A 24,545-nucleotide genomic window follows, 5' to 3' on the forward strand; every position below is an offset into this window, starting at 1 on the left:
AAAATTTATTATGTATAGATTTACTCTCCCTCTCCCTCTCTCTCTCTCTATATCTCTCCACCAAAAGTAAAATTTATCATGTATAGATTTACTCTCCCTCTCCCTCTCTCTCTCTCTCTCTCTCTCTCTCTCATTGTTTGTTCATGGTGACCTCCTTGCATTGGAGAGTACAACTATGCGCATGGGCTGTAAAGACGATGCCAAGAAAGACCAAAAGTTGAAAATGTACATTATACACATGCAATCTCTCTTACCAACAAACCATTGATTTTTTTGGTCATTGCACAGAAGCAAAGTGTAGAGCTCAACAATTTGTACCTCCACCCCTCCTTTCTTTATTAAGCTCTTACAAGTAATTAGCCTCTTGAAAACATCAGGATGGTGCAAGCATATTCTTGTTATGGACCTACAGTTGTGATATTTCTTTATTAAGCTCTTACAAAGTAATTAGACTCTTGGAAACATGAGGATGCAAGCATACTCTTGTTATGTCCCTACTATTGTGATACTTGTAGATTCTTAGCAATGTGGTAGTTAAATCCAAATTCGTAATATTCATTAGTACTTGACTAGTGCATCAAGGGATTACTCTATAGAAAACTTATACATCACATGCATTCAAGGGGTATATATCCCTTATTTATAAATTTTGAGTATTTAAAGTGACTCCTTTTTCTATACAATAACCCCTTTTTCTTACAAACTCGCAATTTCCTATAGAATGCCCCTCTTTTTCTACACAAATTTTAGTTCTTTAAAATGATCCCCTTTTTCTATACAAACTTATAGAAACCATAAAAAAACCCTAATGTAAGTACACTTTTATTATTTAAAAATCCCAAAAACATGAATTTAAAAATCCTATCTATTTATCAAATCTATTTGCTCGAGTTGGAACGCTTGGAAACTCGATCTCAAATTTAACCATCTTTATGTCCTTATGCATCCTTTTTATACATATCTCATATTTATGAAGAAAACATGGCATTGATTTGATGAAAGATAGCTGCATCTATCTACTCGAACTAGCTCAAGCACCAATGATGAGAGCTAACCGTATTGATTTGATGAGAGCTAGCTGCATCTTTCTACCCGAACTAGATCAAATACCAATTGGAATCTCGACTTTGTTCATATCTCTATGTTTTTATCCTTATGTATCCTTTCAAAAAAACCATATTGCATATTTTTGAACCAAATATGTGTCTTGTACTAAGCTGATGGCTTAAATTTTAAGATCGTGGTTCAATTTTGTTAGTGTCTTAATTTTCAAGAAACAAAATTATATATCTTAATAATATTGCCAACATTTTATCTAAATTCTTAGTGCTTATCCATGGCTACTTTTGAGCATTGCCATTATTTTGATTGGTCAATAATTTTTTTGCACTTAAGAATATCTCTTGTTAAGTACACTACAACATGATCTGTCTCTCTGACATTTTTTTTGTTTCATTGTGACCTACCTCCATTTTACAATACAACATGCTTTTATGAGCTAAAAAGGAGATGCCAAGAAAGACCAACAACAAATAATGCACAGTTTTATGGGTAACTAAAAAGAACATGCAAAAAAAGACAAAAAAATAAATAATGTAGATTGTACACATACATTCTCTCTATATTTTAAAAAGCATTGCATAAGGTTTTTTTCATGTGACTTCTCTCTCTCTCTCTCTCTCTTATTTCTTCTTCACCAACCATGACTTACCTACATTAGAGAGTGCATTACTAATCTCTCTCTCTCTCTCTCTCTCTCTCTCTCTCTCTCTCTCTCTCAGCCCTTAGAGAATTTTGTATTCACCCCATGACTTACATGTGCATTGGAGAGTACAACATGTCCATTTTGTGTAGGCAATAAGGAAGATGCCAAAAAAGGCCAAGAGTTGAAAATGTACATTATACACACACATTGTGTCTAAATTCTATGTGCTAGATCTCATCCCTCTATGGTGATTCAAGGACACATGGGTGACCATTATACCATGCTGATGGTGAGACCACTTAATATTGATAGGATCTTGGAGAAGGAAATATAATTAATCAACCCCATACATGTATACAACCATAGCTTGAATTAACATAAGAAACATAAACAACCAAAGCTAATACATGAACACAAAGTATAAGAAACAAAGCATTGAGTGTAATAACCTCCATCCCCCCCGCCCCCCACCCCGACATGAGAGGCTGCCTCTTCTCCTTTTACATAAATAACCATAAACTTGGTACTTGGCTATAAAGAAGATGCTAAGAATCATGGGCTATAAAGAAAGACCAAAAGTTAAAAATGTACATTATACATATACATTCTCTTTTACCAATAAACCATTAATTTACTTGGGCATTACCCACAAGCAATGTATAGAGCTGTGTGGCATGTGTAGTATGTTATAAGTCTTCTTTTTCATCAACAATTTTATACTTCTATCCCTCTTTTATTTATTAAGCTCTTACAAATGGTTAGACTCTTGAAAACATGAGGATGTAAGCATATTCTTGTTATCCCTACTATTGCGATATTTCTTTAATAAGCCCTTACAAATTATTAGACTCTTAAAAACATGAGGATGCAAGCATATTTTTGTTGTGTCCCTACTATTGTGATATTTCTTCACTAAGCTCTTAGAAGTAATTAGACTTTGGAAACATGAAAATGCAAGCATATTCTTGTTATGTCCATACTATTGTGCTAATTCTTTATTAAGCATATTCTTGTTATGTCCATAGTATTGTGCTACTTTTTTATTAAGCATTTACGAATAATTCAATTCTTGGAAACATGAGGATGCAAGCATATTCTTGTTATTCTGTACTATTGTGATATATATCAAGTCATAAAACTAACCTCTCTTGAATACATTATAGCACCTCTATCTCTCTCTTTTAATAAAATGTATAAATGCTTTTGAAAAATATGTAGATTCTTATCAATGTGACCCTTAAATCCAAATTTGTAGTAATCATTAATATTTTACTAGTGCCTCAAGGGATTTACTCTATACAAGACCTATACATCACACATACATTTAAGGGGCATATATTTTTAGAATACATTAGTTATAAATTTTGAGTATTAAAAATGACTCCTTTTTCTATACGGTAACCCCTTTTTCTGTACAAACTTAAAATTTTCTATATAATGATCCCCTTCTTCTATATAAATATTAATTATATAAAATGACCCCTTCTTTTATATAAACTTACAATTTCTCTTGCAAAGTTCACAAAAAATCCATAAGTAAGTACACTTTCATAATTTATTTTACCCCAAAAAATTAAACTTACCCAAAAACTTAAACTTAAATATATTTTACCCCAAAAAATAAAAGATAAGAGTACATACATAAAGGGAAAGTACTCTCGTACAATAACATACAATGATGGTCTATCGTGTGAACCCGACCATATAAGTTGGCGTTATAAGTATGCCATAACTCTAGTACTCTAAAATGGCTATCACATAGCTTGTCATCCAATGGCGGAATATCGGCAATAATCTCACCAACCATGCTAGTGGCACAAGTGCGGAAGCTATCACCCACGGGGGTCATCAATGTCCACCATAGCACTAGTTGAGCTCGATATCTCAACATTAATGCATAAGCTTAATGCATTATGCATTAATCCGTGGTGCTATCTTCCTAGCATGTGGCATCATTCATGACGTCACTCAGGTGGTAATTCTGTAAGCTATCGGCGATCTAGTAGTGGGGGAGGTGGGTGCGGTGGATGCTTTGTAAGAGGTGCGTAGTCTTCTCCACCTATGGGGATAGACAACATGCCTGGGGAGGGTGGTATGATTTACTATAGCCTTGATGATGAGGCAGGACTTTTATCGATGACATGGGATGGAAGGTTTATTATACCTTCCATCAATTAGTCAACCACACCTATAAAGATATCTTCAAACCATGAGGAGAGCAGAAGGATGGAGAATTCATGTATGTGGTGCAGTGCATGCATGAGCGTCTCCCAAACCCGCCATGCATGCATTTTTCTAACAAGTGGGTGAGGAATCACATAATGAAGATCCTTGAGGTCTTGCTCAAGGAGGTGCATGAAAGATGGTTCACAAATGCTTTCCAATTACACCATTAATCAAAGGAGTGGAAAAAGACTAAGAAAAAAGCTAGGGAGGGTACTCGACACCCTCAACAAAAGGTGGCACATGCTAGTCAACTGCTGAAGTACAGTGCAACAAAGTATGGATCCAGATGAAAGGTAGGCTGGCTCGCACGATTTGTAAGTTTTCTCACACGATTTGTAAGTTTTCTCTTTACCATTTTTCACTAAGTTTAATTCATTTATTATCATGAATTTCATATCTCATGCATGTTGTAATTTGCTATAGAAAAGGGTAGTAGGTTGCTCCCTAACGGCTCGGGAGAATAGTTACCACAAGCATCACAACAAAGCTGAGACTTGGGAGTGGCTCAAATGCGAGGGAGTGGTCATTGATGCGGATATCCAATGAGCTCAACAGGGAAACTTAGTGAGTAGTTAAAATCAACTTTTAAATATCACCCAAGTGTATCAATTCTTATGTTGTTTTGCTTCTGGCTAATGTTTTTGCATTGTATCACTATCTAACATAGGAAGACAATGTTGAAAGTGGTGGTGATGATGAAGGTGGTGGTGCACATGGTGAAGATGTGGGCAGGGAGAATCTTGATGAAGATGATGTTTTAATTTAATTAGTTTTTGATGTCATCTTCATCTTTATTAAAAATTTTAACATAAACAACTTATGTAATTTATAATATAATCCATGACATAATATTGTAATTATTTTTTATGTTTTAAGTGATTAAGTGTTTTTTTAAAATGTGTTAAAAAAAGTAGGGAGATATGTGGCGACATATGTCCCCACATCTCTCTCCCATTCACGGTCCCATTTTTTTTTACAGACAGTCTGTGGCAATAGCCACACATGGCCATACACACTACTATACAAGCACGGCTATATACGTGGTTATATGTGCAGTTATATGTATGGTTGTAGCCATGTCTCATAGCCGCATAAAGTTTTTTTTCTAGAAATGGATTCTCTTAAATTTGTGTGGCTCTTGGACGTGGTTGTGCTCTTCATTTATTGTAGTGGTACATGTCATATCCACCATACAAGCCACACCAAGGCAACAATGAGCATGTAAAGATCTGAGGAAGCTTGTTTTGAATATATGCGGATCACATGCACTGAGCAAACCACATCGATATGACATTAAGCGTGTGAAGGTCTTGGTAATCTATTCCAACCATGCACATCATGAAAAGAGAGAGGATACAAAGATCACATAGAGCCCACTCCACCCATGTATGGGACACATGGATTGTTACAGAGACCACACCGAAGATGACAATGACCATGTATAGAGACTACATGAACCATGTAAAGCACATTCTAAGAAGACCAAGCATATACAGACCACACCAAGACATTAATAACCATGTATAGAGACTACATGGACCATACAAAGCACACTATAAGAAAACTAAGCATATAGAGATCACATAGAGCCCATTTCACCCGTATGCAGATCACAAGGATTCTATAGAGCTCACTGAGATGACACTGATTGTGTAAAGACTTGGGAAATCCATTTTGACTAGTCCAAGCATACGTACGACACCAAACTTGCTTGATGTTCACCTCCACATGCTTTCTCATATCATTCCTTCAACATGCTTGCTCGTCTCTATACCCTCTTGAGTCCTCGTGTCTTTAACATAGTTGCCAGATGTTTTTAAAACGGGAAGTATTAAACGAGTTTTATACTTTTTAAAACACTTTTTATTTTTGGGGAAGTTTTGAATATAAGTTTTTTATTCATTAATTTTTAAAATCTATAATTATGGCATGTATGTATAGTTTTTAAGCTTAGGAACCACAGATTTCATGTATAAAAGTTAAACTTGTGCATAAAAACTCAAGAGTGAACAATTTGAAGCCTATGGCTATCATAGTTCATTCAATCATAATGATAATACATTCACATGGTTCCAAGTCTCCATGGGTCTGGCGACGACAATGCCATTCAACATTAACTTTAATAGTGATCTACCAATGATCATCCAACATTAACCATTGATATAAAAAAAAATCTCAATTTTTTAAAAAATAATAAATTTTTTAATTTAAAAAAACTATTGAAAAAAATGTGTCCCAAAAATTGGGGTGTTTTAAAATAAATGTGTTTTTTTTTGTAACTATGGTCTTTAAGCACACCACCAAGGATAGCAACATTCTAAGAAATGTTGAGTCTGGAGAGACCATGAGTCTTAAGAAATCCATCTAAGAGACACAAGAGAACGATGGAGCTTGTGAGAATATCGGTATAATATTCCTTAACAATGAAACCTTTTGTCTCATTTTGAAAAAGTTGAGTTTGGAGTAAACACATCGTTTTCTCTTTGCATGCATGCATATGTTCATCTTGGTTTGCTTGGAAGGGTTGTTTCATCACCTTGTTGGCCTGCAATGATATTAAACTTTCCCACTTTAGTCCCTACTTTAATGTGCACAATTAGATATCGATGCATGACCTCCATAGTTAGATTTGATTTAATTAATGAGTATTCAATTTATCAAAATGAAGTAGATAATGGGTGACCATTCCCATGGGTCTAGGAGACAGAAATCTCACACCTTTAGCCAACCACTTTTCTTAGTGACATGGGAAATCCAAAGATGCAAACAAAAAAATAAATTAGAAGAGTATAAAGAGGTCTTTCTCATAAAAAATTTCCATTGTTTTATACGACCAATTAGATTAACCAAGTGGTTCGATGAGGATAAGTTTTTTCAAAATCGATTAAGGGGTTCCTATATAAAACTCACCTTGCTATTTTTTACGTCATTCTTTTCTAGCATGCACACTTTATTTTTTGGGAAATTAGGCTATAAACTATAGTATGGCCTTGAATTAGGAAACAAAGTCAAAACATGAAAAAGTAACTTTAAAATGATAGAGTTTCTTGTTTTTCTTTCATTTGAAAACAACCATGTCTTTTTTGTAAGATCTCATTTTGAAAGGTTTTGATAAAACTCATAGTCCAACATGTTAAGCAAACTGTCAATTCTAAGCACATTAGAAATTATTGCATATGTTAACCAAACTATGAATTATAAGCACATTAGACTAATGTGACACAAATCAAAGCTACATTTTGCTTTATTGTTATGTCACAATAAATTTGGAAAGTTGGTTAGTTAACATGACATAAGAGGGCCTTATGACATTTTTATGTCCTATTACTAAACTAGTGCTTCAGGGAATGCATTTGGTAGCATTATACATTTTAGTGCCTATGTGTCATATGAATGATTGTCTTGAATATGCCAAGTAGAGCATGAATATCAAATTTGAAAGTTGATGTAGCAAAAGCTTCTATCATAGTTCAACAAGATTACATGGTAGTAGAGATGTGTGAGGTAGAGATTGTAGAATGTCATTATAAGCTTCACAAAGATAGTACAATCAATGCATTTTTGGCAAAAGACTGTCCTTCCATGTTGTGTAAATCATATGTATGCAATTTATCACCACTCAACCTTTACATGCTTGTAGGCACATGCATGCATATTGTAGGCATTGAAAATTAGCAAATAATTGCTCAAGCAAGTGTACTCCACTTTCATAGGAATATGTACACATGATCTCAAACATTATTGCAACTCCGAGATGGCACCATCTAATATGACATTGGCGAATATGTCAAGCCACTTGGGTTTAGGATGGATTATATTCTCGGGGGGGTCACTATATGTAAAATATCCCTATCGCGTGCGTTCAAGGCCTATATTTTAAATCCCTTATTTGTGAATTTTTTAATCTATATAATAATCCCCTTTTCTTTATGAATCTATAAATTTTTTTTAAAATTTTTTAAATCATACCCTTATATAAATATATTTCTGTAAGTTTCATAAATTAAAATTATGCTTCTGTTGAACACATGTGATATTCACATTTTTTTGTAAGTGACCCCCCCGAGATTATATTTCATCATAATGCCACTACAAAATCACTCTCACTTTTTTCATGTGCGAAATTATGTGGAAAAACTACATAAGGTGCATTGGACTAGGTCAACTATGATTGACATCTTTATCTTTGGAGACCATCATGCATGTCCGATTTGTGGAACATCACTTGTTTCAGAAAGACCCTTTACACTTAAAAAGGTGGTGTATGATAAACACAATCGATTTCTCCCTCCTTCACATCCCAAGTATGTGCCACATGATGTCTCACCACCTGTGATTAGAGGTAAAGATTGGTTTGAGGCATGGAGAAGCACTCCTAATCCACCGTCAAATGGGACGTCTAGACACACAACCTCCTTTCGATCCATATTGGTGTGACATGACGATCCATAATCTCTTAGATCCCATGCATATCTTCAAGAATGTGGCAATAAGTATTTGGGACCATTTAATCGGTAAAAGAGATACAAAGGATGCAAGGGATGACTTACAAAACATTGGACGCCTTCAAAGTGCATGGCCAATTGAAAGTGAGTGGTAAAATAGTCCTACCAAAGGCACCAGGGTATTAACCAAGAGGGAGCACAATAAGGTGAAAAGTGTAATCGCCTCTTTTTGTAGACCAACGGGAGTAATACATTCATTGAAGGGTGCCTTGACAAAGACCAAAAAGAAAGGAGAGGAACAATTATATGGCCTCAACACACATGATTGGCACAAGATATTATAGGTATATAAATATTCAATTTTTAATTTTCTCTTTGTGGTACATAATTTGTAAGCTCATATACTAACTTCCATTTTTTCTATGCATAGTTTATTCTTCCAATTGCTATAGTTGGTTGTGGAGACAAGAAGGTGAGAGAGGCTATTTACAAAATGGGAAGCTTGGTGAGGTATGAATCTTCTCCTTAATTCACTAAGTTATATTATTTATTTGGAATTCTTATGCGCTCACAAGTTATGTATTGGTAAATAGTACACGTAATTGCTATGTATGTAGGTATATATCCTTAAAGGAGATAGATCCTACATCCATTAAGATGGTTCATCTCAATGCTATATTGAGGCAGTGTGTATGATCGAGGACAACTTCCTTAGAACAATTCTCACTAGCCAATTGCATCTTGTGGTGCATTTGGTTGATGAATTGACATTGTGTGGCATTGTTCATGTTCGATGGATGTTTTTTCTTGAAAGGTTCATGAAAACCTTGAAGAACTTTGTGAGACAAAGAGCAAGAAACATAAGCAAGCATGGCAAAGGGATGGTTGATGCAAGAGTCTCTTGTGTACATCTCAAAATATCTATCTCGCATAGATCCTTCCATGCCACGATTATGGAGAAATGAGAAGGATGACTGACTAATCACTAATGTGCCTCAGGGAAAAGGAAGGCAATGAAGACTAGATGAAGCATTATGCCACAAGTTTAATATATTCTGCATTCTAAATAGTCCCATCATGAAGAAGTGGATTGGGAGATACAAGGATGCAATCAATAGACGAAAGGATGAGAGATAAATATAGAATGGCTTCATATGGCAATATCGATGGCATCACAAAATGGAGAGATGATCACAAGAGAAGAGCATGAGTATGCAAGAGGATGTGACCCTCAAGTAAGTACATTCTTCGTCTCTATCTCACGTATATACCTTCTTTAATGCACTATATATACTAAATGTCATGCTTTTATTTAATGTGAGTAAAAACTGTATAATGTAATATGGTGCGAGAGGGAAAGCACTTTCGCACGGAGCGTGTGGATTCTAAAAGAAACACATTTGATTGTGGTGTGATGGTAACTTTTGAGCAAGAAAGTTGAGCCAGTAGACATGATACCAATGTCATAGAGGAGAATCTTGAGTATTGTGGAACTATTCACGATATTCTTGAGGTTGGATTTAGAGCATTTAGTCTATTCATCTTTGATGTCAAATGGTTCAAGGTGATATATAGAGGTGCTCAAGCAACCATGAAGAAACATCCAAATGGAGTTTGAAATCTGCAGCTGGATTTGGGCATTAATCAAATGTGTAAATAGCTTGCTTATGGGCAGACGGTGTGCAGTTGTTGAATCCGCAGAGCAGGCGGTGTAGTTGTTGAATCCAGAGGTGGTGCAGTTGTAGCAGGCGGTGTAGTTGTTGAATCCAGAGGTGGTGCAGTTTTTTCCACCTCAAAATGTAAAAAAAAAAAAAAAAATCACTTTTTGGGACCCACCTAAATACGAGAATGTTTTGTTGATGTGGAAGGGAGATATGGTGGGAGTTAATGAGAAAGGAGACTTCAAAGTGACAAGAAAGATTCAATTTGTAGAGAGTGAAGATAAAAAATTCAAAAAGTAAGAAAGTATGAGAAAAGTCAAAAAGTAAGAGACAGAGTATGAGAATATTCCCTTTAAAAAGTGAAACTAGGGGGGTATGGCTGATGTGGCAAGGCAAAAAATAGGGGTCATCATAGCCTTTGTCTCCCTTAAGCCCAACTTTTTAAGCTCTAATCCCTTAAAATTAGGAATCCTTTTAGGAGGCCCTTTTTGGGTCCAAAAAATTCCTAATGATAAGGGCTATTACAAACAACATTTTGTTAGCTCGTAAATCTTATATGATTAGTCCTAAGAGCTCACATGACTTCATAAGGTCACATCTATGACCAAATACATGTATTTATGTCTAAAATTTAGAACAAAATTCAAACCAATGGCCTATTTTCAAGCAAGCCTACTCGAGAAGTTTTGAAGGGCTTTGCTGCCCTCTGAAGGCTTAAACGAGAAGGAACCTTACCCCTCTAGTCCTGGCCTCCATAAAAAATTTTCACCTCGAGTGTGCCGACATGAAAGACATTTAGGATACATTTTAATGGGGCTATTTTGTTGTATTGCCATCTGTAGGGGTGAGATCACTTTTAAAAATGCCCCCCTATAGGTGGCTTGATGTCACCCCTATATATGTCAAAAAGACAAATCTGGGCGCTTGAAATGTATCCTTGGCCCATGAAAGAGGCTATGTTTGAAGCTTCTGGTGAGGTTTGCCAGCCTCAAGCAGCACGTACCTCCTCCCACAATAGTGGCATGGCCCAAGCTCTACAATGCTTAATCTTTTTGGAAGGTCGAGTTGATGGCTAAACGACATTTATTGTTGCTGGGGTAGGTTCTAAAGGATTACTGACTCTACTAACTTTGTGTTGATGAAGATAAGGCCAGCTAAAGAGCAAATTATACTTCCGGGCTTGGAGTGGGTGCTGCCACAAATTACTCTTAGACCAGAATGATCTTAGGATGGAGGTTTCTCTACATTGAATTGTGAGAGCATCATGACTTGAAGTCTCTTCATCAAACTCCACTCTAGTGATGTGAGGTGGTCTCCTTCCTCTCACAACTCACTAGTAGTTTGTCAGGAAATCCGCACATTCAAAGTAAAGTAACCTATTTTCTTTTGATGTACAGAACCTCGTCATTTGAGCTCTGTCTCTAGCGGACGTGAAGATCCTTGCCCTTCTTCTTTAGTACAGTGGAACTGTCTTATTAAAAACCGCACCAGAAATTATACTTTTAAGGGAAACTTAACATGCCATTAATGTATTAGACTGATGGATTTATATAATCTTATTTGTTCTTAGCTAAGACATGACACAGTGCTAAAGACTAGTATGGTGACATGGCTTTATACATGGACCTACTCTTGTTCAAGTGTGTGTTATATCACATAGTCTATGCTATGCATGTTGGAATTGATGATGATGATTTGAAGCTTTTTCACGAGCAGAGACTCTCAAGTTGGACTTTGTTAAGTTGGGAAATGAATTGTTACAAAACTTTGTGATGATGCTGAACACTAATTAGCAATTTGGAGAACGAGGGAGCTTTTTACCATGGCTTGTGTGCAAAACATAGATATATTTTCAAGGATGCTCGTTTTAGCAACATCTTGTAGAATGCAAAATATAGATCAATCCAAGTTTTAGCAACATATTGCAGAATGCGAAATACATGCCTGCGCCATGGCAATATTGGTAAAGTCCGGTATGAGTGTTCACTTCGTCTCAGTTCGCTGCTATGAGTGTGTTCTTGTCTTCTTCTCCTAGTAGCTTCCCATGAAAAAATACAGTCTTCTATGAACACCAACAGTACATGAGGATATGAGAGAAGGTTTCTGAGGTGTGAGCGGCTCAAGTATCTCATCTTGCAGGCCACAGTCCTGAGAGGAGTGTTGCTTCTGCTCATTCAGTGTCTTTATAAGAGCATCTGAATATTCCTCTTCTGTTTTAGATTCTCCTGCATCCAAATATTTGTTCCACTTCTTCTTCTTTTTGTTAGTTTTCTTTTTGTGCTTATTCAGTGTTTCTAGAGCATCTGAATATTCCTCTTTTGTAGAATCACAAGATACCACTGCTGCATCGACCAAAACTTTCTCATCAGAAGATTCCAAGTATTCCCCATCGGCTTGCCTCATCAAGGATAGTAGCTGATCTGTGGAGAAGAAGGCATGGTTTTTGGCATTCTTCCCCTGTTGTAGTTGCCCTAAATTCACACAGCTAGGGGCTGAGGCCGGCCTTTTGCCGCCTTGTTTACCATTGCTATCACTGCTACTGCCTTGAGCTTTTGTTGCATTGCTTTCAATCTCATTGCTGATGTCAATCTCATGATTACCGCATTGTACTATAACAGCATTGTTCTTATGGCTAGTATCGTGTTTAGGATTTGATCTCTTTGTTTTCTTGGGCTTCTTCCCTCTCTTCTTCTTTCCTACATACTTCCATGCATCCTGCTCTTCTTTTTTTGACTGTGGCATGCAGGTGGTGCATACCTCGACCTTCTCATCATTTTCGAGCAAGTGGAGCTGCAGCACTGGTGGGCTTCCATGCTGTTGGCAGATTTCCTCTAGTGCTCCTTCTTGGAGATGATTATCTTCAATAATCTCATGATCATTAATTATCTTGGCCTAACTCTTGCTGCTGCTCCTTAACGAGATCGTCCTGTTCAACAATATCATCACACTCTTGAGAGATTTCCTTCAAATTCTCATCTTCTTTGTCCTGATCAATGGGGGCATCATCAATATCCTCATGGCAGCTTCTTCCACCAATTCCCATGCCATGAACTTTTACGCCTTGATTAATGTTATAATAGAAGTTGATCTTCACCCGATCAGTACTTGGCTGTAGCTGGAGGGGGCCATCAATATCGTGGACGGCTTCCTTCACCTCGAGCATGTGCGAGCAATTGTTGTAGACGTGGTGGATGTCCAAGCCGCTCCCCACTTTGAAATAACCGGCCACCTTGTGAGACATCGGACATCCGGTGCTGTAATGGTTGCTGATCAGTTGGGCATGGATATTCATCACCTGCAGAGTGGGTGGTCGAGTAAAGAGCCTGCCAGAGAAGCTCTTCTTATAAGTTGGATGCGAAACGCGTGCTTTTACGCCGAAGAGCTAGGAAAGGCAAAAAGCAAAAAGCAAAAAGCAAAAAGCAAATGCTAGAATTGTCAAACGCAAGAATTGTTCGGAGACGCAGTGGAATATAATGCCAAATATAATGTCAAATTTTGCAACTTGTAGAAGGGTTACTTCGTGTTGGAGCTATATAGCTAGTCCTAACTCACTCTAGGTCTTGCCTATATATATGTGACTTGTGACTAATATGATTCATTCTTGTGGAGCGTATGTGGTGTCTCTTCTCTCGTCTCTTCTCTAGTCTCTCTCCATCTCTTAACATGGTATAAGAGCGATTATAATCATAAGAGAAGCATCTACGTCTTCTTGTTCAATTTATGATTATGATTTCATGTCTTACAAGATTGATTTTTGGTAATAGTTTTGTGTAGGGTTGATTGGTTCCTTGATTATATGTTGCCTACATGATTTTATAGCTCCACTTGTAGTAATTAGAATTGTTTCTTAATCACGTCCTTAAAACCAAAACCTATCAAAACGGTTTGTCAATTGGAGTTCTGAGTCCAAAGTTAGGACAGTTCAAGCAAATTGCATCTCTAAAACAGTAAAATAGGTAACCGTTCTTTGTGAGAGCAAACAAGTAGTTGTCTCTGAGTCGTAAGCAGGATTTGATCATCAAAGCTTTCCTTGAAAGCTTTAGACGGATGCTTGCTGTACAAGCTACAATTAGATACAAAACTTGTCGTACAAGTTGTGTCATAACGCGGTGCTTTTTCTTATTATTATTTTCATCTTTTATGGACCTCTAAGTTTGCTTACGTGCATGAGACACGGGTCTCCACTTTTAGAGTTCTAATTTTGGTTCACGTTCTATTTCTTACACTATCACTTTATGCTCGTCGTCTGGTGCATGCCTATTTTTGGCTACGTTTCTCATATCTCGTACATGGTCTGCAAGTTCTTCGATCTTATCTTGTATGTGTTCTCACAATCCGACATGGCAAACACCATACATGTTAATGGATTTCCTTATGGGCAGCGTTCTATTCCTCTTTTTCAAGGCCAAGCATTTCCTGGTTGGAAATAGAAGATGCTATTAATTTTGGAAGGAGACGAATTGGCACAGATATTGTGGAAGGAGACGAATTAGCAGATATTTTGGAAGGAGACGAATTAGCAGATATTGTTCTTGGTATTCTTGCATGCCCTCCTCAACCTATTGATCCACTTCAGAATGATATTATTATTATCGAAGGTCTTATTTTTGAATAGTGAAAAATTGATCATGCACACTGGATTCGTTGCTCGTGATAAGGCTGCTCGTCGGTATATACTTTTTGCCCTTAACGATTCACTCATGCTAGATGTTTATCCGTTATCCACGTCATATGCTATATGGGACTATCTTATCACTATGTTTGAGAAGAAAATTGTTACAGAGATTCTGTATCTCCGTAATCTTCTCGGCAATCTTCAATTCAAGATAGGTACATCTATGTCTAGTCACATTGAATCATTCAAAGGTATTATGAATCAACTTTCTGCCTGCAGGGGATCCTATTCCTCGAACTCAATTGGTTACACATCTTCTTGATACGGTGAAGGATCCTTTGTATGATAATATTGTCACTATATTATCTAACAAGGATGGAATTGACTTTGAGCATACATGTATTTCTTTGATTGAATATTCTCAACGTCATGATCGTCAGACGTCGGTAACTCATGAAATGGTCATGATTGCCCAAGAGTACACAGAATCAGAGACAACCTTTGCTGTCCCGGAGATGTCCATTTCAGTAATGCCCTTCTTCCTCCTTCCAATTTACATCTTGTGGCTTCCAAAGAGGAGGTAATTCTTCTCGTTTGAGATTTCCTCAAAAGCGTTGTTCTTATTGTTGTGACAAAACTGGTCACTTGGTATCTGAATGTTGGGCACGAGAGTACGATGAAGAACACGGTATTACAAATAAGCAACCTCATTTATCAAGGGGTTCTTCCTCTTTTGCAACCTGTGAATATTGTGGGAGAACAAGGCATTCATCCAGTTGATGCTTCAAGAGGCATTATGATGAAGCTTGAAATCAAGATTATGCTACTCAACAAAATCCTCATGATGAAGACAATGTTCATCACAAGAGGCTAGTTTAGTTCATTATAATGTCTCTCCAAAAAAGGTACTACATGTTTGTGATGGTTCTCTCTTTATTGTTTATTGTGGTGCTACTGGCAACATGACATATCAATTGCAATGGTTACACAATTATCATCCAATTCCTATCAAGAAAGTGGTTTATCTTGCTGATAATACAACTTCCCAACAAGTAATGGGTATTTGGCAACTTGTATTTGGGAACTTTTTCCTCAACCAAAATACTGCGAGGAGTTTTATATGTTCCTGATTTACAAAGAAACTCACTTTTTGTTGCACGGCTTGTGGATCTTGGTCTATTTGTTGGATTTGATAATACAAAGTGTCGCATCGAAAAGGATGGCACCACTATTGCGGTTGCTCCTCGACATGGTAATCTCTTTGAACTTTCATTGAATGAGAATGTCTACAATCATTTGATCAGTTGGACAATGTTCTACCATTATTGCTCCTTCAACTTATATGGAAATGCTTGGATTACTTACATAAGGGGCTTTAACTGATACATTTTCAGCTTATGATATGATGCCACGAGATCATGAAGACATGTGCATGCAATTGTTGTTGACACAAGGGATGATGACTCATGTGATGATGTACATGCCTATGAGGATGCATTGGACATAGGACTTGCACATGAGGATGATAATTACACACATGGTGGAGACACATGCATTTTTGGTCGTGTGGTGACATTAGGCATCTCGATGATGATGCTCATGTAGGTGTTGATGACTCATCTACCATCATTCCTAAGTGATGAGGATAGCATCTATGTTGATGTGGATGATGGTAGTGTGCATACACATGCTATGTATGATGAGGATGAGTTCTATGATGCTAACAAGCACGTGGATGACATCATCGATGTGGATGACATCGAAGATGAGGCTACTTATGCATTTAGCACTAAGTAGCTATTGAGTACCTTATGGAGGATCTATGGGAACCTAGTCTATGACTCTTTCTTGAGAGATGAGTGGAGAGTCTATCATTGTCAGCTCTATGAGGGTCATGCGGTACATATGGATCATGCCCACGTAGTCACTTGTGACATGGATCATGCCTATGGACTTATGCATGGTGATAGATGTAGTGAGGACATGGGTTCACATTTGATGGAGCATGCTATGGAGTTTGATGCATTCTCCTTTGATGTGCATGGATGTCTATGCATTTACACAAACAAAGTCTGGCAAGCATTCACTTTTGGAGATAATGTGTATCATTTGGGGAGCATTGTGTATGTGAGATTGATATGCCATCATGATGTATTCATGTATGATCTGAGTGGGTGGTTCTATATGGACTATCATGTATCCATAGGATTCTATGCATGGGTGCATTATCCTTTTGACCTAGGGGGATATTGGATACATCTCATCGGTGGATGTGGTGCATTACACCATCCATTTGATCTAGGAGGAGGTAGGATCGATACAGTCATGGGTCAGGCATGGCTTGGATTTCCATTCGATCCAGGCATCATTATCATTATCCTCACCGTCCGACGACATCTTCCTATCCTTTCTGTTTGATCCGGGCAAGCATCCTGGGGACATGTTTTTGATCGTGGAGACACCTAGGCCATGAGTGCATTTTTGGCTTTTGTATATAGCCTCTTGTATATGTTTTGTACATGACCACCCTTTGATTTTGACGACAAAATCATTGGAGGGGATGGTTTGTAATGAAGTAGATTTGGTTGCACATGCACATGGGAGATGGGGCCTAGGTACTTGGGCTTAGGGTCATTTACATGTGTACCTTTGGGGGCCTTGGGATATATAAGACATAGGGCTCATGGGCATTGTACCTTTTTGATCATATACATTTTCATGAGTACACTTACTCTTTTGGAACTCTAAGTTTTTCCATGGTGAACTTCTCCCTCTTGAGATGTTAGGATGGTGACCCACATCCATGTTGTCACTCCATGCTTTGAGTGGCCAATCCTAGTTTCTTGCAAGGCATCATCACATAGTCCGTGCTATGCATGATGGAATTGATGATTTGAATCTTTTTTGCGAGTAAACTCTCAAGTTGGATTTTGTTAAGTTGGGAAATGAATATGAACTTTCCAAGTGTATATAATTGTTACAAAACTTTGTGATGATGCTGAACACTAAGCAATTTGGAGAATGAGAGAGCTTTTTACCATGGCTTATGCAAAGCATAGTTACATTTTCAAGGATGCTCATAAATCCAACCTTTAGCAACATGTAGAATGTGAAATACCCAAGTCCAAGTTTATAGTAACATGTAGAATGCAAAATATTGAGCGATGGCAATGGTAAAGTCTGATATGAGTGTTCTTTTCTTCTCTAGCTTGCATTTGAGCTCATAAGAGAGGTAATAAAAACCTCTATTAGGTTCAAATGCCTTGAAATAAGGTATTAAATATATAAAACTTTTAGGTTTTCTAGGTCTAGGTATTAATAAGACTTTAATGTCCTAGGCTCAAATGTTTAATAACCTAGAAAATTGTTTGATAATATTTGATTATGATTTATGCCAAATGAGCTGATAGAATCTCCTTCGAGCTTCCAAGAGCATGTACAATCTAGTAGGAACTTATAAAAGCTCTTGAGACTTTTTGTACTCTTGAGAAATCTTGTATAGAACTCTTCTTGTATACTCCTGTGAGAACTCTTGCATACTCTTGAGTGTTGATAAGAGCTCTCAATGTCATAAGATCTCATAAGAACTCATACGATAAGATCTTATATAAGATCATGGGAGCCCATAAGTTCTCTTAAGAGATCATAAGAGTGCATTAGCTCATAAGGGATATTACAAACATAAGAACTATTGTATACTCATGAGTGTTGATAAGATCCCTCAAATTCATGATAAGAACTCATACGATACGATCTTATAGAAGATCTTTGGGAGCCCATAAGTTCTCTTAAGAGTTGATAAGAGTGCAATAGGTCATAAGGGCTATTACAAACAACATTCTATTAGCTCGTAAATCTTATATTATCAGTTTCTTTGACCAAATACATGTATTTATGTCTGAAATTTAGAACAAAATTCAAACCAATGGCCTATTTTCAAGCAAGCCTACTCAAGAAGTTTTGAAGGGCTTTGCTGCCCTCTGAAGGCTTAAACGAGAAGGCACCTCACCTCTAGTCCTGGCCTCCATAAAATGTTCTCACCTCGAGTGTGCCGACATGAAAGACATTAAGGATACATTTTAACGGGGCTATTTTGTTGTATTGCCATCTTTAGGGGTGAGATCACTTTAAAAAATGCCCCCTATAGGTGGCTTGGTGTCACCCCTATATATGTCAAAAAGACAAATCTGGGCGCTTGAAATGTATCCTTGGCCCATGAAAGAGGCTATGTTTGAAGCTGCTGAGGCAACCTCAAGTAGCACGTACCTCCTCCTGGAATGGTGGCATGGCCCAAGCTCTACAACGCTTAATCTTTTTGGAAGGCCGACTTGGTGGCTAAACCACATTTGTTGTTGCTCGGGTAGGTCTTAAGGGATTACTGAAGCTAGTGAGGTTTGCCAGCCTCAAGTAGCACACGTACCTCCTCCTGGAAGCTAGTGAGGCTATGTTTGAAGCTGGTGAGGCTTGCCAGCCTCAAGTAGCACTAGCACGTACCTCCTCTTGGAATGGTGGCATGGCCCAAGCTCTACAACGCTTAATCTTTTTGGAAGGCCGAGCTGATGGCTAAACAACATTTGTTGTTGCTCGAGTAGGTCTTAAGGGATTATTGACTCTGCTAACTTTGTGGATGAAGATAAGGCCAGCTAAAGAGAAAATTATACTTCCGGGCTCGGAGTGGGTGCTACCACAGATTACTCTTAGACCATAATGATCTTAGGATAGAGGTTTCTCTACATTGAGTTGTGAGAGCATCATGACTTGAAGTCTCTTCATCAAACTCCACTCTAGTGATGTGAGGTGGTCTACTTCCTCTCACAACTCACTAGTAGTTTGTCGGGAGATCCACACATTCAAAGTGAAGTAACACTACTAGCCATTGGGGGCTGTAGCGAGGGTGTTAAAAATATACACCGTCACTTAAACGATGACGAATGCGCCGCTTAAGCGATGTAAAAAAATTATATAAAAAAATATGTCGCTTATGCGATGCTTCTTTTTTCAATCGCTTATGTGATGTTGTTGAATGACGTTTTTTGTGACGCTTGCAGAGACTGACTAGCGTCACATAAGCAACGTTACAATATTTAAAAAAAACTCCTCGCTTATGCGATGTTTTTTTTTGCTATCGCTTAAGAGACTCTACATATTTTAATACTCCCGCGCTCACCCAGAACCTCATTTCTCTTCGACTGCCCGACGGGAGAGCACGGAAAGGAATGTATGTGTGTGACAACTGAGAGCGTGCGTCTCTCTCTCTCTCTCTCTCTATATATATATATATATGTATATATATATATATATATATATATATATATATATATATAGAGAGAGAGAGAGAGAGAGAGAGAGAGCGTTCGTGTATATATATATATATATATATATATATATATAGAGAGAGAGAGAGAGAGAGAGAGAGAAAGAAGAAAGAAAGAAAACTATATTAACGTCCTTTAGAGGCCACATTTGACCTATAGGATTAATCAGATACATCCATGTGATTACATTCCACTTCGGGGGCAACAAAATGAAAATAGAGATAAAACTAAAAATAGTTTAAATTCCCTACATGACCGTAGGAGAATCCTAGATAACATGAAGGATTTCTCTAGCAGCTACTCTTCATTACTACCATGTTTGGTTGTCCTGAAATCTGCAAAATAACAGCTCTACCTCTATAGTAGACTACCCATTTTTCTTTTTTCCTTGCTTCGTATACTTTATTGAGTTCTTGTTTCCTATTTTTTAGTTGTGTGGTTGTGAGTTCATCCGCCATCCACACCTTCGTTCCCTTAAGTGACCTTTAGTTTTGTCTTTCATATCTGCGTACCTCAAAACCACATGTTTTCCTTTGATTTCCACTGTGAGGGATCTCCAATGTCAATGAAAGGGATAACTCTGCACAGCTTTCTTTGTAGAATCTCGCATTCCAGGACATAAGTATCATTCGCAATCTCCTCGTCCCTCCAATACCTCCACCTGTTCCCAACCCTCTGACAAACCACCCACCCTAATTTCTTTTGCAATCCATTGCTGCTCGTTCTCTTCATTAATCTGTGATATTACTTCTTTAATGAGAATTTCTTTAGGCTGTTGATCAAATTAATTTATCTGTGTGATTTCCTCCTTGTTTTCTTTTTCGTGTTGTTGTTCCTTAATTTGTTTCTCAAGGGTTGAAAGATGTTGTTTTGTCTGATGTAGTTCATTTTGCAAGGCTGAATTTGTTTGCTGAAGATGTTAAATCATGCTCAGGAGGTACCGCTCCCATGGTGATGGTTTTTCATTGGGTTTGGTAGGAGGGGAGATAAGTGTTTCGGAGAAGGTTTTCTTGCTGGCCATGTCAAACTGCTAGACTGTTTGAGAGGTTGCTCTTCAGAACTCCACCCCCATGAGGTGCAAGCCCTTACGTGCTTGGAGGTGGGTTACAACCCTACCCTACAACTAAGGTGCGCAGGTGGGCAATAGGTGCACAGGTGTGTATGTGAGTAGCAAAAGAGATGGGCAATGGGAAAAAGAGAGAGGGAGAGTTATGTTCCTGCCTTGGGGGCCTGACCAAGGGCGGGTGGGAAAGTGGAGCGGAACCAGGAGCAGCGAAGAGAGGGAGAGAGCGAGAGAGAGAAGACGTGCAAAGAGAGAAGGCGGGTGAGGATACAGGGGCGCAGAGAGAAGCAAAGTGAAGAGATAGAAGGCGCGGCGGAAGAGATAGAAGCGAAGCAAAGAGAGGGGGAGAGAGAGAGAGAGAGAGAGAGAGAGAGAGAGAGAGAGAGAGAGAGTTCGTCTCTCTCTCTCTCTCTCTCTCTCTCTCTCTCTCTCTCCCTCTCTCTCTCTCTCTATATATATATATATATCTGCCCATGAGCTTATGGTTTGTTCCAGAATGCTCCCCAAGAGTTTTGACATACAAGACCCCACCATGATAGTGCGATAGTTAGTGGACAGATTTGCATCTCCTTTCTTGAATAGTGCTTTGATCCAATTTCTTTGCCAATCTATGGTGCAACCCTTGTGTGATGGCTTTATTAAGAAGCCCACATATCCATTGCCGTGTCCGGTTACCTGTCCATTTAAGCATCTCCGAATTAAAATGGAGCGTGTCGGGTGCTTTACCATTGGCTAATTTTTTATACCTTTTGTAACCATCTTGAAATCTAAATATTCTCCTATCTGAGTGTTAGTGCACATGTCCGGCATTCCTTTGGCATCTTTATGTACATACAATTGTGTGACATATGTAAGCATGTCCTCCGGGCTTATGTCTCCCATATATCTTTGGTGTGGCTGCTTGTTGGATATCCCATGCAGGTGGCTCCCCATTTGTAATATTCAATGTTAAGTGGGGGCTGATAGTATGCTGTTGTGGTTTGCCGGTGTATGTATGTATTGATCCAGGCAATCAGCCATAGCCTGTATTTTCCTATGCATTCCATAGCCTCCAGTGAGCTTGTTTTTGACTGCATGATTCTGCATGCGACCTGACCTATATCTCTTTGTGTTGGGTTTTCTATTGGGTTTACATGAGCTGGTACCGTCCATGGGTAAAACGACTGACTGCTTTGATCAATTTGATGCTCCCACGTTAGTAACCATTGCATGGGTGTAGTGGGGACTGTGTTGAGTTCCATGAAATCCCCATACTCACCAAAAATGAAACATACACAAGTATTCCAATGTTCTTGTTGATTGTGCTCGTCCTCTACGTTAATCATGCCATTGTTTGAGACGATCCAATGCAACATTCTAGAATGCCAAACTTGATGGCACCCAAGCTTAGTTGTGTTGTGTGTCACGACCCTGTGTTTTTCTTTGGACAGTATGCAGGTGTGCACGGGGACATGGTGTACAGTGTGAATGGCATCAGATTGGAGTTAAAAAGGAAGCCCATGTGTGGACAACCCCAAGTGTGAAGGGGGCAAAGAGACTTTAATTTAAAAAGGTTTTATAACCTTTGGTGGGCAAAAATTAAAGTTATAAAGGTTTTAAAACCTTGGGTGGCCCAAAAGCTATTTTGGCAGGCTACTCCACTTTTGGAGGATGTGTTTTTTTTTCTTTCTGATGCTTTTTGGGAGGCGCCTACTTAATCTGGAGTGTGCGCTTTTCTCCTAGAGAAGGCTGCTGCGCAGGGGCTGAACTGTGTGTGGGTCTCTCCCTCTCTTTGGTGAAAAGTTGCGCAGGGCTGCAAGACAGGAGGTGGGCTGAACTGCAGGTGTGCTTCAGGGCTGCAACAGAGGAGGGTGTGCATTTTCTCTCTCTAGAAAGAGGCAGCACTGCAGTACATACAGGGCCGACTGAACCTCTCTCTCTCTCTCTGTGGCGACTGTCAACTTGGATTGCACATGGCTAGACTACACGTGGACTGAACAAAGAGTGGAATATCAGGTTGTCGGGCTGTTTGCAGGTGGCGCACAGAAGCTGAACTGCACGTGGGGGTTCTCCTCCACTTGCTACTAGTTGGGCTGAGTGCTGAAGGGGTACACATGCTTATGTGGAGGGGCTGGCGGCCTATTTTTGGGTGTTTTTCTGTGTGCACAAAAGTTGAGGGTTCAATAGTAGGAGGGCTGAAGCTGCGGCACATGCTCTTTTCTCTCTCTCTCGCTTATGGTACACAGGAGGGCTGGACTGCAGGCGCTCAGGGTTGCATGCTCTTCTCCTAGGTGGCGAGAGGGCTGGTTTCTCTGGACATAAAGGCGGACAGGGACTGGTTTTGCATGAACATAGACATCATGTCGATAGCGTTCAATTGATGGAACTTTCAGCCTCTCTTTGCTTTGGTTCGGGACTGTTTTGAGATCAGTTCGAGGACAATTTATGGGTTGTCTTTGTTTGGCTGCAAATTCAGCTATGTACATGGGTTATTGGCTGCAAGTATAAGGTCACCTGGTTATGTTTCTTGGCATGGGAGTGATGCAAGCTTGCATGGTTGCGTGCTCATGGAGCAGCTTTTTTTTCTTCCTGCTACTAGAAAGGAACAGAGGGACCTACAGTTATGGGCATCTCTATGTTGCCAGATGTTTCATGAGGGAACAGGTAACTAGATGTATGCTGTTGTTGGCACTATTGTTGAATGGTGCCATGAATGGTTCTGTATGGAAACATGATAGAAGTTTCAAAGGGAAACAGGCCTAAAGGTTTCATATGGAAACAGGTCGTAGGTTTCTCGAGAAAACATGTTTTTGGGTTTCTCCAGGAGATAGGTCGCATGCAGGCAGAAGTTACATGAATGGACACATGTTTGGTACAGCCTTGCTACTGATTGGACAGGGAATCCATGACAGAGATGGATAGTACCCTTGGAAGGTAGAGAGGGTTGGTACACGTGTGTCAACTGTATGGTATGCTGTGCTGTGATACGAGTTCTCTTTTGAGAGACAGTTTGGGAGTCTGTGTTGTGATGCAGAAGCATTGGATGTGTCAGGGTGTGATGCTGTTCATAGGGTGAAAGAATTATTGCGTTATGTGTCCATAGCCCAGTTTCACCAACCGAGGGTTGCCTCCCAAGCCACAGAAAAATGGGAAAAATAAGGGGAAAAGTACGGAGAGTGAGGATGCAACCACCAGAGGAATGGAGGATGGAGGTTTTGTATCTCAGCTTTTCATGAGAGTCGTCTCTTGGCAAGTTATCATGTATCTCCTGGCTCGGGTTTCGAGTTCCTTTCCAGTCAAGATCTATTCTACACCCACGATCCGTCCATGAGAACTCCATTGTCTGGCCGTCCCCATTCTCCTTTATCTGTGGGAGTTTGTTTTCTTCAGGGCCTCCCTTGATAGAAAAACAAGAGCAGCTAACTATTGCTCCAAAGCAGGAACAGGTGAGGGTAGTTACCTCACCACGCAGGTGTCCAATTCAGCACTAAATCAGTGCTATTTTTGGACTGTTAGGGGCTGTTCCAACGCCCAGT

General features: G+C 38.8%; 1 protein-coding gene and 1 pseudogene across 1 annotated transcript in view; one reads left to right on the forward strand and one right to left on the reverse strand.

Moving 5' to 3' along the window:
- LOC147638350 (uncharacterized) overlaps nucleotides 1-24,545 on the forward strand; it is a 232,323-nt gene that overhangs the window by 82,901 nt on the left and 124,877 nt on the right. The gene's annotated exons all lie outside the window — the stretch shown is intronic.
- LOC147638352 (uncharacterized) overlaps nucleotides 1-24,545 on the reverse strand; it is a 71,908-nt pseudogene that overhangs the window by 34,924 nt on the left and 12,439 nt on the right.

Source organism: Cibotium barometz, chromosome 5 (assembly GCF_041138505.1).
Source record: "Cibotium barometz isolate CiBa-2024 chromosome 5, ASM4113850v1, whole genome shotgun sequence".
Classification (NCBI taxonomy): Eukaryota; Viridiplantae; Streptophyta; class Polypodiopsida; order Cyatheales; family Cibotiaceae; genus Cibotium; species Cibotium barometz.